This window comes from Onychomys torridus, chromosome 10 (assembly GCF_903995425.1).
Source record: "Onychomys torridus chromosome 10, mOncTor1.1, whole genome shotgun sequence".
Taxonomy (NCBI): Eukaryota; Metazoa; Chordata; class Mammalia; order Rodentia; family Cricetidae; genus Onychomys; species Onychomys torridus.
The window spans coordinates 21,835,713-21,853,009 of NC_050452.1; positions in this window are offsets into that span (position 1 = coordinate 21,835,713).

Consider the following 17,297-nt stretch of genomic DNA (forward strand, 5'->3'; position numbering starts at 1 on the left):
GTCCCCCCAAAACCGAATCCAATGCAAAAGCAAAGAGTCTTTGTATTGTTACAAGTTAACTCGGGAATCTCTGTCCATCTGATGCAGCCGCAGAGCAGGAGAGACCCCGAGTAGCAATGGGGCAGGGTTTTTAAAGCAAGGGGGGCTTGGGGGTCTACAGACTACATAGGAACAGACTCAGGATTGGTTTATGCGAATGGCAATCATGTTAGTAACTTTTAATTGGCTAGGTTTAGTTGGAGGTTACAGTTAACGTTTTTGGGCAGACCTGGACAAGTCCCAGACTTTGTCCTTGAGCTGCCATGGAGGCTGGCTGGTTTAGCATGTACTGACTGTGGGGGCTGACTCAGTGGCCCAGGCTCTGTCCTTGACTCATGCACATAGCTCTAAGTTGGTGAGGGGTCCCAGACAGTAAACAACTGGCTGAACCTTGAGCGGTCAGAGTACATGCAGAATGGGAGCTACTGCAAGGACTGTCTTTTGTTCATGGCCCTCCCAGAATCTGCTCAAGTCTCAGGAAATTGAAATTGAGGCCTGATCCCTGAGAGAAGACTGAACAGCCTGTTATGACATCTGCTTGGTCCTTTCCACAGCATATTCATAGCCACGCTGTTGGCTGCTTAGCTGTTGCCATTATTGCTGCTCTCGCATCTGCTCTTACCGCTGCCTATTCCTTTTTTCCTGCTTTTTTTCCTTTATATGACCAGCTCATTCTACACTTTCTTTTGGGGCTCTAAAGTCACATCACTAGGAGAGGCAGCACCAGGGAGTATCTCTCAGCCACTTCACCAAGGGAGCTGAGGCGGTCTGCTTTGATAGCCAGAGATAGGGGTGTTCAGATCCATCACAGTCTTGCCTCTTTACACCAGACAAGCGGCCCCTCTGCCAGGTTACCCAGGCAAAGTGCTCCCCTTCTGGCTTAAGTGGAAATGGCACAAAGTTGTCTAGAGTTCACTAAGGCTTGCAATACCCAAAAGTCTGGTACAAACTGTCTCAAGCATTCCTGGCTCAGGCTGCGCCTTCAACAGCTGCAACTCTTTGTTGTGTTATTCTCAAGGGGTCCATGCAGTGTGTTCAGGATGACTGATGCTGGCATCAGGGTAGCCTGGCTGCCTATTTGACTGACAGTCTCTTAGAAGGGAGAGTCCAAGAGCTATTAATGGGAAATGGGAAGTCAGATTGCCCAATCCCCCAGCATAAAGCTTTGCTTATTTATTGGAAAGCGAACATCAGCAGTGCTTATAATAAGAACTTAGCATTTAGGCCAATCATGGTTTTAACAGAATTTAAGAAGGCTTACCACCTGCCCAGCACCCCAGGCAGTGGTAGGTCCTCTTTTTCTGTCTCACAGAGACCTCTGACTCTGGTTTCTGAGATTTTGATCAGAAATTTCACTATTCCAAATCTGCATGTCAGCTTCATCATAGCCCTTTCAAATGTCTTCTCTTTGCTCAGAAGGTTTTAACGGGGGCTAATCCACTAGGGTAAACGTTTGGAATGTTGCCCGAAGCTGGATGGGAGTCCTAAGGGGTTGTTTCATGGGGTGATATATCACTAACCAGGGAGCTGCTGGGCACAGCCTAATCTTCCAACAGACAACAGAAGAAAGGCAAGAGCTTGCAAAGTGGATTAAGATACAAACCAAGTTGCTTTTGAAACCTGGTTACTCATTTTTGGGAAAGGTGTTCCTTCTAAGCAGGTATTTTAGGGTCAGTCACCATGCTGTGGGGGTGGGGACTGCTGTCAACTCATGACTGCTGAAGCGTTTGAACTTTTTCTTCTGTTTAAATAAGGAACAAACGTGTCCTACTGAGTCATTCAGACTCATACTTTCAGGGGATCTAGAATCGACTTTCTCAACTTCATAGTAAATTCTCAGGAAGGAACTCCCACCAGCCAATTTTTAAATAGGTACATATGGAAGAATCCTGTTTTGCGCTTAACGTGCTCAGAAAGGAACATGTCTGCTTTACAGGACTGTCCTGTATGAACACATGCGTGTATTCTGACAAAAGCCCTTGCTTTGCTTGTTCTAGGACACACATATTCAGAGGTTGTTCCCAGAGCACTCTACACTGGCTCACGCAGTGACCCCCTGCCTCAGTTTTCTCTTCTGGTTTTGCTCAATGGCTTGGCACTTGCTAAGGGCTGACCTGTGGCGCTCTGGCACAAAGGGGAGCCATGGTATCTAATGCTAATGGCAGCTCTGATCATCATTTTAACGAACTTTGATGTGACTTGACCAATTAGGTTTCTTTCTGTCTGTAATTCCTAATCCCAACATTTTTGTAAAAGAACTCACAGATTTAGATGAAGTCTGTGACCAACATGTCCTGCAAATGTTGCCATCTGTCTGATCAGTTTTAACCCATACTTCCGCCACTTGTCACCATGCTCCTTCCCCTAAGCCCAGATCTAGTCATCATACTAGATGCTGTAGAGGACTTTGAAGCCTCAGGTTGTACGTCACACCTCCAACTCAAATGTATTACGTAACTAGAGATCCTCAGACCTGTAGATTGTACCTTCTTACACTTTTGTTTTTCGATTCTTCAGAGGGACTTTGGAGGTGTTTCCCAGGTGTTTCTTCCACGAATATCCATATTCCTCTATTGTGAATACTTCACAGCTGTTTGATTGGCAGCTCCAACGACATTTCATTTAGAAACATTTCCAGGAGAACCTCTGCCTTAGAATATCTTATAAAAGTTATTCTTCTTAGTTCAAACTAAAATCTTTGAGTACAAATCAGTAAGCATAGGCATTGTATTCTAGTGTTTGAATATTATACATGCTTGCATTATTTATTAATTCAGTGCATTTTTCCTTTCCAGTGGAAGGAGGGGTCAAAATAGCTTTATAATTGTGAAAAAACATGACTAACTCTCATAGCATCTGTTAGCTTCCAGTATCATAATGAGTGACTGGTATCATGAGGAGAAGGAAGGCTATTTTGACTGACAGTTTTGGAGGATCTGATCTCTAACCACTTGCTCCAGCTGCGTTGGGCAGATGGGAGAAGGAGGAGAAGTAACACAGCTCTTGTCTCAAGCCAGAGAGAAGTGAGAATGAGGAGGGGCCCTGAGGTCTCATTCCCTTCAAGGACACACACCAAAGACTTCAAGACACCTCACCGGCTGCCCCCATCTCTTAAGGATCTGGCCACTCCTCATTAACACCCCTCTGGGGACAAGTCTTTAACTTATGGGCCTTTTAAAGCCTTTTGGGGTCCAGCTTGTAACAGAGACCTCATTGGGTTGTCATTTGAATGCTCATTAGTGCCCATCTACAAACTTTGTGACATAATTAACTATGTCAGCCTCCAGTTTCTCCCATGTGCCCTTCTTCCTGTCTAATGAATGCATTCAAGATTTATTAATAGACTATGGACTAGTCTTGGAAGGAAAGCTTGTTTATGTAATGTCAAATATTTAAGTATTTTGTAATATCTGAAATAATCCCTAGATTTTTGTCTTATGTATAAACAGTGTCATGCTAGAGTGACATCCATAAAGGCTTCAGGATGACTGGCTTGCTAACTGTATATTTAGAAATATTTCTTCTCAGAGGTCCTTACTTCACAGGCCTCCTTTGTAGAAATTATAATCTTCAGGGCTCACCTGTCCCATTCCATAGCATTGAAATGAGATCTTATATATAGAAGTCAGTGTAAACAGTGGCTCCACAGACAGAGTTAATGTATGCCTGTACTAGTTTGCTCAAGCTGTTGGGAACCATGTGGCTTAAACAATGGCACTCTGTTGCTTCTTGTTTCTGGAGGCTGAGAGAGGAAGAGCACCGCAGTGGTAGATGGGTTCCTTCCAAGGTCTTGCTCCCAGCTCCTAGCCTTATGAACAGCCATCATCCCCAGCTCCCAGCCTTGTGGACAGCCATCATCCCCAGCTCCCAGTCTTGGGGACAACCATCACCCCTAGCTCCCAGCCTTGTGGACAGCCATCACCCCCAGTTCCCAGCCTTGGGCATAGCCATTACCCCCAGCTCCCAGCCTTATGGACAGCCATCACCCCCAGCTCCCAGCCTGTGGATAGCCATCACCCCCAGCTCCCAACCTTGGGGACAGCCATCATCCCCAGCTCCCAGTCTTGGGGACAGCCATCACCCCCTGTGTCTTCTCACATCCCCTTTCTTCTATGCACACCACTACATTGCAATTCGTTCTTTGTGTTGGATTAGAATCTTTCCCCATTTCAGCTTGATTCCTGCTGACAAGACCCTGTCTCTAATGTTGCACATGAGTCCATAGAAATTGGACCTATAACATATAAATTCAGCCCACAACAGGATCTCCATCTTACCAATAATAAGGCTTACTTTCTTAAAAATTATACTTGCATCGATATTTAAATGATCTCTCATATGGTAACTTTAAGATTATATTTTTTTTCAACCATAGGAAGAATAAATCGGTGCTCCATAGCAAGAAGATGCTGATACTCAAGCAAGAAATATTTGTTCTGCTGGGTCAGAAATGTGAGCAGTCTATTATGTCTGAGAATCTATGACAGTTTTCATTGGTAAATAAGACAGAACAGTTTCACCTGGTGCTGAATTCAAGGTTGTTTGAGGCTGGTATGTCCTCTGTCCTTTCTTTCTGATGAGAGTTTTCACTGGCGTGGTTTCTGCCTTCTTCTATCCCTTTTTGGTTATATCAAGGATTACTGAGTTCTTTCCTCAAAGATGCAAATAGGAAAGGTAGAAAGCAATGTTAAAACCCTTTGTCTTCCTCTTGGGCAGACAGAGCCCTCTCATTAGTGAATGGAAGGCAGGAGGGCCCAATGTAACAAGCATTATGTTTTTGTTGATGGGAAGCTCCACAGGGTCTTTTGAGATGCTCCAATACCAGCACTTCCAGGCCTTCCTCCTGGAATGCAGCGTATAAGTAAACTCATTTCATCCTCATGAAAGGTCCCAGGTGCAGGGTATAGTGTCGGTGAAGCTTCTCTCCGGACAAGACTGAGGTATACTGTGTCCCTGTTGTGGGAATGGAGTTGTAGTGCCCTAATTCTGTTTCTCACATGACAGAAGCAGGAAAATTGAGGGAGAAACTTGGGCCTGGGAAAAGGGTCTCAGAGTCCCTTACCATGTGTCTCCACAACCACCTCTTGAGAGCTGGTGTAAATAAAGCTTGTATGGTTTGGGCCAATATCCTCTGTGAGCTGTTGGCTCTATTTTCTGTATTCATATGCTGGGATTGAACATCTGGGATTGAATGTAAAAGGACATCTGTTGCCTAGAGAGACAAGTCACCCACGAGGGCAGTCTTCAATGGCCGACACAGAGCAGTGAGTCCTGAGACTCTCACCCTCCTAACCACCACACTCTAGCTGCCTGTTCATCTCAGGGCCATGTGTTCTGTAATCAGGACAACCCCTGAAATAACAAAGCAGCCAATGGTAATCATACTCTGCCTACCCCAGCTTCTCTCTCTGGCCGTTACCACAGTGAGGGTTGCCATTCACACTTTCTGCCCTCTCTCTGCTGTCTGAGTAGATGCCAGTGTCTCCCTGGTGGCCTTGAGTGGTCAGCCCAGCATCTCTTTTTAATAATGGACACATGCATTCCATCTTCAATGGCAGTTGTTTTCTGACATGTTGAACTCATTGAACATTCTCTTGTACTATCCTATATTTTAAAACCCCAGAACCTTAGTCACAACAGTACAGCACCAAGGCAGAAAGTACCAGGGCTTGGTCATGTCTGCTGCCTGTTCTCAGGGACCCTCCGCCCCTGTGGTCTCTTCCTCTCAGGACACTCAAGGCTTCCTCCAAAGCCGTCTTCTCCATGCCCCCTCATGGCTTTTACAAAAGTCAGCAGGTTGTTTTGTATTTGGCTATGCCAATGCTTTCCCCTGCTTGAGGAAGGTGGGAAGGAAATCATTGCATGCAGAGCCCCAGACAAATGTCTCTGGAGGTGCAAATACTTTAGAGTCTGCCCCACCTCCCCGCCCCACTAAGGGCTGTCCTCTAAAGTGTAGAGAATAACAAGCAATCACAATGGATTTCATAGGTAAATCATTGAGAGGTCAGCCCTGAGAGCAATTTTATTTTCCCAGCTCTCTGTTCCCATCACAATGTGGGTTGATGTTTTCAAATAAACACAGTAAGCCCAAAGTAAGTAGTAAAGATTATGGTGTGATTGTAGTGTGCCCCACCCCTGTGTTAGATGAGTTCTCTCACCTATGTTTACTTGGGGGAAGTAATCTCGTAAACATGGCACGGAATACCACATCTCATGTTCCTGGAAGTTCCAAGAACAAAAGCCAGTATGTATTTTCTTCTCTAGCCACCTTTCAACCAAGAAAGCCCAGTGTTTAAATCTCCCACTTGTCCTCACCCATATTGAGTTTGGTTCTCAGAATCATTAACTCCTCCAGTAAGGTCTGTCCAAGGACTGCTGTGGCTCACATCTCCTTATGTGGAGAGACCAGTCAAGCCCTGCAGAAGCCAGAGGACTTTCAAATTAATGAGAAAGTTAATTCTGTGTATCTAGAGATAAACCTTTGGGTAAATATTTAAAAAAAATAAAATCAGTGAATTATTTTGTACATAAAAATGCCAGAATTTCGGTTGCTTACAGATGTCCAGATGGCGTGAGAGCTGGAAGACGTAATTCCAGTGGAGGAAAACATACCAGCTTATCATTAGCTGAATAAGCAGGACCTAATTATTGTAGGTCCCCTTGGTGCTGGTAACAGTTGAGAAACAGAGCATCAGCAGTCCTAATGTAGTTAATAAAATTATGCATATTCAAAAAATGCCACGATGAAGTATTTCTTGCTATCTCATTAAGTATGTCGTTCCTGGGAAATACTTCATCATTTCAGCTCTCAGATAAATTCCTTTGCAATCTTATAATTCTGACACAGTAGGAGACCCAAAGAAGAAAACAGAAGATGCTCTGAAGGGTCTTAAATTCTTTTCTTCCTCCTTATTGTCTTTTCTTTCTCATTCTTCTCTTAAACAGAAACACAATTTTAAGCAGAAAAATCCCATACATGTGTCAAATGTAATGTAATTAAAACACAAATTGGGAACCATGACAGGAAGAGAATAAGAAAGTCAACATTTGGGTCTTATCAGGAGAAACTGTCCGGTGTTAGAGTAGACAAATTATATACGTGAAATTGTAAGATGGCTGATAATTAACTGACAGTGTTTGAAGATCTCCAAGTGCCATGCAATATTTGGTACATCCTTACATGAGCCTATTTTATATTCTTTTTTATATTATTCTTTATTTATCTACAACATATAAGGCAGCACAATTGACTTGAGAATAGGAATCCCTAACTTGACCTGCATATTGCATTGTGTTTGTCCTTCTCGGCTAATGAGCAACTCCTTGGTAACAGGAGGGTGTTGGCATGTGTGTATCAGTGGTGTCCTGAGGTCTAAGGCAGAGCCTGTTTGTGCTGCAGGGAGCATCATGTGCTTCCCATCCTCTCAGAGGCCCTGGGATGCTGACATTCCTCTGTAGGAGGGACATTGCTCTTCTCCCAGGAGTGACAGAGGCTGTCCAGCTATTGTACAGGACAATTAGGGACTGTGGCCATTCTAGAGGAATTATTTTCTGGTTCTTTTTCCCGTGTCTCCTGAATAGAGCAAGAAGTGTAAATTGGAAACAGGCTGTGGCCCCTGCAGTCAGCTGGGCAAAGTTTCATGAACAGAAGACTTAGAGCACTTTAGAGATGCGCTTTGACTCCTGGTGGGAATTAGCTTTTATGAAGCTCTAGTTTGCCCTCATTTCATTGCTCAGCCTCAAGAAAAAAAAGAAAAAAGAAAGACAATAAAGGCTTTAAATATAAGTGATTTTCTGCAATTAAAGTCTTCTGGAATTTTAAAAAGCCCAATTATATTGGCATTTGCCAAATATAAATGCATTTTCCATCGGCTCAGCCAAGAGAAGCTGGAGGGGCCATCAGATTTTCAGGGAGCTGGGGTGGCTTTGCAGTCCCCACCTTGGGAATCAGGGCCAGTCCTTCATTTGGTGGTGACACAGCAGGACACTTAGAAACTTTCTATGGGGAGAAATGTCCTGACAGCAGGTGCTCGGTATTGAACTCTGCTCCTAAAGCTGACAGATGTAGTCAGGTACCTAGCTGGCTTTTCCCCAAAGGGTTAAGTATCACCAAAGTCCAGCCTTAATGTCTATCCTAGTCCTGGAAGGCAGCTATGAAGTGCTTCTATATGTCATCACCATAATGCTGGAGCAGCACTGTAAACAGACCCCAGGGCTCTCCAGAGCCTGCTCAGGCGAGGGTGGGAGCTATGAAGAGCCTGCCTGGGGCACACAGTCCTCCCCACAGCATCCCACTCCACTGCACTGTGACCAGCTCTGTGACTTTACACACACCATTGGATCTGTCCATGCCTCTCTTTCCACATGCATAAGATGGGGGAGGGATGGTATATAAGTAGTTCTTAGAGTCTTGTGTAGATTTATGACTAATGCACACAAACATAGCCTATTATCCTGTGCCCACTACCACTGCAGAATTGCTAGGGGGCAGTGGATGAAATGACTTATTCTAGACTCTTAAAAAGGTGACTGGCCCTGACCAACGCACTGTAGCAGGAATGCTGCCTACTCTCTTGGGATAAGAGGATCAAAGGAGGTTAGGAAATCTGGGTGTTTCAATGGCCAAGGAGCATGACTTGTCTCTAGTCCTGTCTGGAAAGATGGTTAGAAAATTAACCATGAGTTGTGGTTCACTGTCTGTTTGTTTTTGATTACTGTGTTCTTCTTCTTTACTTATTCATTTAATATTATTTTTTTCATACAATATATTCTGAATGTAGTTTCTCCTCCACCAATTTCTCCTAGGTCCTCCCTACTTCTCCACCCACCTAACCCAATATCCTTTCTTTCTCTCTTTCTTTAAAAAAGCAAACAAACAACAACAACAAACAAAAAACATACACTAAAGCCCCATGAAAATACAAAAGAGGAAAATAAAATATTCAAGCAAAAGACCAATAATACAAAAAAAAAAAATCCAAACAAAGCAATATGAAGCAAAAAGGCTACAAATATACTGTTGAGTTCACTTTGTGTGGATGACGCCCCTGGGTATGGGGCCTAGCCCAGTGTGGTTAATATAGAAACTCTATTGGAGAAAATGAAGTTTTCCTTTGTAAGCAGGTACCAACTGCAGATAGCTTCTTGGTTAGACATGGGGGAGTTTTGTTTGTTTGAATTTACTGATGCCTATGACCACAGGAGCAAAGAGACATGGGTGTGGCCTCATTTGGCTCTTCTTGTAAGGTACTATCTACTTTTACACAACCTTTTGTCATTACAAAAATTTCAGCAGTAGATATTTTTTTCATTTTTATGTATGTGTGATCCACATTGTATGGTATAACATCCCAAAGTCAAAATGCCTAGAAGCATATTTTAAGAAGCCATTTCTACTGTTTCAAACATCTTTTCAGCCAGGTGGTGGAGGCATAGACTTTTAATCTCAGTACTCAGGAGGCAGAGGCAGGCGGATCTCTGAGTTTAAGGCTAGCCTGGCCTACAGAGCAAGTTTCAGGACAGCCAAGGCTGTTACATAGAGAAACCGTGTCTTGAAAAACAAACAAACAAACAAAACCCACCAAAACAGACAAACAAAAACCCTGTAACTTTCATAGTCCTCATAAGCATCTGGTCCATTTCACAACAATGGCAACAGTCAAATGGGTGAGAAAATGTAGAACTGTTTTGAAATATTTATTTCCAAGTCAAATAGATTGTAGTATGGGTGAAGGAAAGTGCCAATCAAAAGAAGAATGGATACATCATAACGGGAATTTATGTTGGATTTATTATACTTCTGTCCACTTTCTCTTCTAGATGACAAAATGGAACCTGCTTTGCTATTGGGTGGCAGGACACCTGGGTGCTAACACTTTCTGTGCACCGTCATGAAGAAGCACATGACCAGATACTCCAAACCAGACATGAGAAACTGGAACCTCAGGAGCAATTGCCACCAGAGCAGCTGGGCAAAGAATTCCCAACTGTCACAGCCCTGGCATCAGGGGTGAAGCAACAGAGTCCTCGAAAGCTAGAGAAACGGAGGCTTGGACATCAAGGAGAAATAGCAGCACATGCCTCATTTGTCATGTAGAAAACACAGTCTGTGTTTACAAACACGTTATAGAGTAAAATTATTAAAATTTTTTCATGTGCTAAAAAACAATGTAAACTTCTGCTGATAGGCTGCAAGGCTGCCCTGGAACCCATCGTGGTGAGGAGCACATACATGCTCCTCTTCACTGTGCAGCCCAGGGTTTGCCTCTGCTCATCACTGGCTGAGAACCCAGGGAGGTTGGCCTGGCTCCTACCATGCAAACTTGGTACAGGTGTTCCCATGGCCACACAGGATTGGTGCAGAATGGATGGGATAACAAGGAAGTGTCCATGGATCCCTGCTCTGGCTGAAGTATCTCCACTTTCCTCCTAAGTTACCCCCTACTGGTAAAAGGATCCAATTGCTGTGAGTTGCTGTCTCTGAATTATCTTCTGTAGCCGCCTCAGCAGCAAACCTTGCATGGTTACTTCCCTAACACTAACGTACCAGGGAGCTCCCCACCCCTTCAGATGACGCCTTGAGGGTTGACCCTACTCTGCCATACTTGTCTCTTGAGATTTTGTTTCTGTTATCAACTAGAGGAACTGGGACATGGTAAGCTATGTAGCTGTAACTATTAATAAAGTTTTAGGCTGGGGACAACTCTCCTCTGCCTTAATAAATAAATCAAAAAGGAGGAAGCCTGAGAGACTCTGACCCATTCTCTTATGCAGACTCTGTGTGCTCTGGTTTTTTGTTATTTTATTTTATTTTATTTTATTTTATTTATTTATTTATTTTAAGTTGTTGTCAGATTTCCTGTCATGGATACTTACTGACTTCCGCTGAAATGGGCTGTAAAGAGCTTTAGGACTGAGCATGATGAGGTGCTCTCACTGGAAGGGGAATGGTCTTCCCTTTCTGTCCTTCACCCCAAGCTTGGATGGGTTCTGCCCTATGAGGACAGGAAACATTGAATTCTGTACCAAGCAAGTGCCATGTGCAATCCATTTTATGTTTGAAGTGCTTCAGTAATCAGATGCAGCCTTGACTGGGAAAGCTGCTGCAGGTTCCCCATCTTCGTGGGGTATTTAGTCAAACATGGAGGGATAAAAATGGAAATGAGCACTCCCTAGGGAAATCACAAGCTTTTATTTATCCTGGAGGCCACTGAGCATCAAAGACAGATTGGATCTGAGCTGTTTCTAAATTGAGAAGGCAGTTCCTGGCTGTCTTCTCAGGAGATGTCATGGGCAAACACTGGAGATTGCTGGTCAGCCGAATCAGATCTTCTCCCTCCATAAATAGAGCATAAACGCTCTTCCTCCACAGAAGCACACAGAAATAGTAAATGGACACAGTAGTGGAATTAAAAAGGAAGGCTGTCCAACCACCTCTTTCTTAGTCTTGCAAGTGCATCCTTTGGGGCTTTTCTGTATGGAGTCTTCCATATTTTTAATGTAGTATTTTTAGATTGATTTATGTGCCTGAATGTTTTGCCTGCATGTATCTATGTGTACAACATACATGCCTGGTGTTTGCAGAAATCAGAAAGGGGGTATCAGATTCCCTGGAACTAAAGCTATGGATGGTTGTGAGCCACTATGTGATCCTGGGAGCTAAACCTGGACCCACAGCTATGCAGCAAGTGCTCTTAACAACAGAGCCCTCTCTCCATCCTTCCACATCTTTTAGTGAATGGATAGATCTGAATGGGCCTCCCCAAAAGTCAACTGTGGCTAACCTATCATCTACACTGAGAGGACAGGGCTTGGTCTTATATTCCAATTTGAGAAAGGGCATATAATCAGAACAAATCTATGTACTGTGACCAGTGTTTGCAGTGTAGACGTGAGGAATATGGCATGGGAATCACTCAAGATCCAAACACTCTACTGGAAGGAGTGTCAGCAAAGAGCAAGTACTAGAGCCTAGCCTCACAGCGTTGGAGGGTTTTCACAGTAAAAGGTAATGCAGGAAGTTCCCAGCCATAAACACCTACTCTTCACACTCTGGGACTCTTTGTGTGTGTATATCAGGTTGGGGGAAGGTTTGCATCAAGCCCCACTGACACCAGGTGGCTGTCACTCTTCACTGTGCAGTGACTCCCAGAGGAGTTTCTGGGCCTTTGGGGACAGCTGTTGAAGGGTGCTAAGGACAGGAGGCTTCGGGACTGTTTTCACCTGTCAGGGACGTTTTCCTTTTTCTCAGGACTAGTTCTCCAAGGAAAGACAAAGACAACACAAAGTATCTCCTTTTTACATTCCACCCTTCCAACAGGACCAATTTATTATGCATTTTCTATTGAAATAAAATCACCACAGTCCCTCATTTTGCTGATGTGTTGCTTTGGCTCAAAAGTTCTGACAGATATTTGCATTTTTATGTTTTATTTCTCAGCAGTGGGCTGCATACAAGACACTTATTCAGTGACTGTGATTTCTCAGATGTATGCATGAATAATACCACTTAATTTCATTGAATGTAAATTAAAAGTTGCATAGTGTTGTATGGTGTGTGTCTTCAAGTTTAACAACAAGGTGTCTTAGTTAAGGTTTCCTTGCTGTGAAGAGACACCATTACCCACAGGCAACAGGAAGTGAACTGAGACACTAGGCATATCTTGAGCATAGGAGACCTGAAAGCCTGTCTCCACAGTGACACACTTCCTCCAACAAGGCCACACCTACTCCAACAAAGCCACACCTAATAATGCTACTCCTTATAAGCTTGTGGGGGCCAATTACAGTCAAACCACCTCCTAAAAGATTTTGTTTTATAATGATTATTAGCTGCTGTTTTAAATAAGATTTAATTTTTATTTTATGTATATGAGTGTTTTATGCATATGGATGAGCACTATGTGCTTACAGTATCTGTGGAGGCCCAAAGAGGGCATCAGCTTCCTTGGAACTGGAGTTACAGACAACTATGAGTAGCCATGCGGGTGCTGGGAACCAAACCTGGGTCCTTTAGAAGAGCAGCAAGTGCTCTTACTCACTGGGGCATCACTTTCACTACTATTGAAGTTTTAAAATGGCTTGGTGGTGAGAAAGCTTTCAGACACAAGAAATTAAAATTATGCTTCACGGTGACTTAACAAGGCAGGAAGTTGTGGACACTGGCAGTTACTAGCTTTGACATAGCTACCTAGCATTGCCATCCTGAACCCAGAACTTTCTAAGCCATTCCTATCATATTGGCTGATTGTGATCCTGTTGACCTCATGGTTACAGGGTGGTTGCTGTGGGTACAGCCACCACTTCTGAGTATGTACCAAGGGGAAGGGAGGAAAAGATCACTTTAATTCTAACAGAGGCAGAAGCATCACAGCATGCATCCTATTGCAACGTCTCACCATGAAGTGATGTCAAACATCTGCTCGGCTCCTATTAGAAGGTGTGATAAAAGAAAGGTATAGAGATGGCTTACTGAAAAGCCATCAGACAACACCCAAACACCTACCTGAAGTCCCAAAGATCGAGTTACCAATTCAAGCTAATCTCAGCCACCCAGTGATGTCTGGCATTGCTGCTTCTCTCTCTGAGAGACATCCTCAGGGTGTTGGTGGGGTGTTGAGCATGGGGCACATCTGTGTAAGCTGGCTGTGTTTCCTATTGCCATCTGCTCACATGTACCACCTTTTTGGCCTGGGCTAGCCATCTGCTTTGCTGAGTTCCTTGTTCACATTCTACCATCAGGGATTTATAGGGGCTCTGACGTGACTCCCAGTGTCTGTGCACTCCACCCCGTGGTCTTTGCTGCAGATCCTGCCTCTCTGGCCAGGATGTGAGCATTCCCAGGTGTTGATGTAGACTGCTCTCAAGGCTTCTAGAGATCCTAACCATGGCTCAATGTCCTCTCTCCCTAGACACATGTTGCCAACACTACTTGTACCCCATTACTGGCCATGAAGCTGCAGGGCTGATTCATCATGTTTGGTCCCTCTTCCACTCCCGAAAGTGCTTGTCCTATGCCCTTCAGCCTCCATCTACACACACGCATGGCATCCTTTCATCTGGCATCTCCTTTCCTGTCTTTCTTGCTTCTTCTATCTCCAACTGCCCTTTCTTCCCCTTCTTATCTTTTAAGACTCTCTTTTCCATGTCAGTTGGAGGCCAGTTTTACCACATAGTGAGTTCCCAGCCAGAGAGAAGCACATCTGATAGAAATAAAGCATCTATTGTATGTTTTTAAAAAGCATAAGTCTTTAACATTAAATGCAAAACAACACTTTTTAAATAATACTCACAAAAACTCCATAGTAAGCTTCATACTTAAGTTTATCAAGTTTCTCCTCAGAATTAGGAAACAAAAATGACTCATAAAATTCTGTTTTCCAGCATGGAGTCAGAAGCCTAATAAGTCAGAAAGGCACGTCTCTCACAAGACCAGATATCAATGACTTCTCAAGTTGGGTGCACCCCAGTGCACTCTCTTAAACATGACACAAAAGTTTCCATTGTATTGATTTCTTGCCAACATTTGGATTTATCGGCCTTTTTATTTAGTCATTCTTGTGAATGAAGCTGTAACTCATAAACATTTAAATTTGCGTTTGCTAATATCTAGTAAATTTGGGTACAAGCTAAACTTATTTCCTATGCATTTTCTTCACTTGCCACGTCCTGGCATCATGTACATTGTTCTTTGAGAAACTTTACTACGGATTTGCATGTTTGTTTCCGCATTCTAGATACATTGTTATGGCTGCTTTTATGGTAAAAAGGGCAATCTCCAGCTCTGGCTTGCTTTTTTTTTTTTTTTTTTTTATTCCGCTTTCGTTGTCTAAATGAACAGAAGTTCTTAATTTAATGTGGTCAGATTTATTGCGTTTCTTCCATGCACTGCCCTTTGTGTCCTGTTTAAAATGTTTCCATCTCCCCAAGGTCATGGGAACAGTTTCACTGATGTTATGGCTGCATTCACTAGTCTTCTTTTCTGTTCAGATCTATAGCCCCCTGGGTTGTCCACTGGTTAGAGTTTTCATATTAGTGTTTATTTGTCTCATCATATTTTGCTTCCTTCATAGCTCTTTGCTTTCTTGTCTGGAAAAGTAGAATTTCCCCAGTGAATGGATGCTGTCTGTACTTCAAGCCTGGAACATTATTGACATGGGCAGAGAGCTACAGGCTGTGGAAGCTGGGCCTACAACTCAAAACCAGCTGGCGAGACCAATTTTCATCATGTTTCCTGTGTTGATCAAATCTTTTGATTCGAATGAAACTTAGTATGACTAGCATGCACTTAACAGCTTACAAGACAAAGGTCTGACTTCATGTGTAGATCAGCTCCATTTTCCACCATACTTCCAAAAACTGCTTTATGTTCCTCAAAGGTGCTCTCCAGTGGCTGCTGTGAGATCCTGTGGGAAGAGCTCACTCCCCATGTTTTACTATGGTTTTCTCAATGAAGGGAAGGCTTAGCTCCCTCACCCACGAAGATGGCCTTTCTGTTGTTGCAGAGGAGAGTCATACCTGACAAATCTATAGATCTGAACCCATAGTGCTTAGCATGTATGTGACGCCTGGATGACTTGCTTGAGGGCCATCCTTTCTGTTGTAGTGCTTAAAGATAATTTGAATGCTGAATCTCTTCAAAGGACACTCTAAGTTCTTAAAGGAGAAGGAGCAAGAGGAAAAACCCATGCCTGGGAGCTTCAATGCCGGAAGCCTCATGTGCAGCTAACTGATTGTGATAACTAGCTTTCCACTACCATTAAAAGTCCCAGAAACTGTCAACTGATAAAGAGGAAGGTTTACTGTGGCTCCTAGTTTTGGAGCCTTTACTCCACGTCCCGTTGCTTTGGGCCAGAGACCGTGCAGCCCGTCATGGAGGACCCAACCTACGGAGAGAAACGCCTTGCCTTATGGCCAGAAAACGAGGAAGTCATAAGAGATGAAGGACCCACAGTTCTCCCCCCAGATCTAATTCCATCTACCTGAAGACCTAGCTGGAGGCCCAGCCTCTTCTAGAGGCTCCATGTTTTCCTAATACTGAGTTCCATGTGAGTCCAACCTTTACCCTGGGACCGGGTCCAGACTGAAGCTTTGATATTCTGTGTCCAGTCTGCTATGAGGATGCCTCCAAGCATTGTTTTTATATGAACATTTTAGGGTTTATTGCACCAAGTGATATATGGGTAGTGAAATGCAAGAAGGGCTCCAACAGACTGTTTGGCGATTTGAAGTTACATGTTGAAATTGACTTTTTTGTTTGTTTGTTTTTTTTACTAAACTTTTGCTACTTCTGCAGTTTGTTTTTGTTTTGTTTGCTTGTTTGTTTGTTTTTGATTTTTTTTTAAAGCACAAATAGAATGTGTGTGTGTGAGAGCTATTATTCTCCTCACCGTCCAGCCTAGCTTTGGAGCGGTTGACTCCGACAGGCAGGGGGGCTCCTCTTTCTGTGACAGCTTCCTGGTTCTCAGTTGCAGCATCAGTGCTCTCTGGAGACGTTTGCCACGGCAGCAGGAGCTGAACTTTCTGACCTGGTGCCATGCTGACCTGGTGCCATGCTGACCTGGTGCCACGGGGTCTGCAGGGAGCCCCTGGCAGCGTGGGTTTTCCTCCCTCGTTGCTTCGGATGCAGGTGTGGTGCACCAAGACCAGGCTCTCGGGTTTCCTTGGCGCCCTGGTGTCTCTGCAGCTGTGCCACTAGTTCCCACCAGCTGTGCGCAGTTTTGCTGTTTTAGTACTGTCAGTGCCGAACACACTTCCTGGCCCTCTTTTTCATGATCTTAGCTTAGGAGAGGTTTGAGGGCAACCATGATGTTGAGAAAAGAGGGTCAACACCCCTGGGAATTCACTTTCTACAGTAATCACCATTGACCCTTCTGTAAAACGTAATTTTCTTGTTTGGAGACACCAATGAAACAAGATTTTTTTTCCCCCTTAAGACTATTAAGTATTTACTTTTTTTTTCTTTTTGCTTTAAGACTACTATAAAGTAGCCCCAGTTTCAAAACAATAATGAATATGTATATATATATGTATTATGTAGATATTATATATATTTAAAAAATATGTCCAATTAGGATTGGGAATGTGGCTCAGTGGAAGTGAATATACTTAGGGAATGAAGCCCTGGGTTCCATTACATCTCACAGCAAACAAACAAACAACAGCAACAATAACAAATTAAAGAAAGAAAAGCCCCCCTCCCTGTGATGGTTTGAAAGAAAACACACACACACCCATGGGGAATGGCACTATTAGGAGGT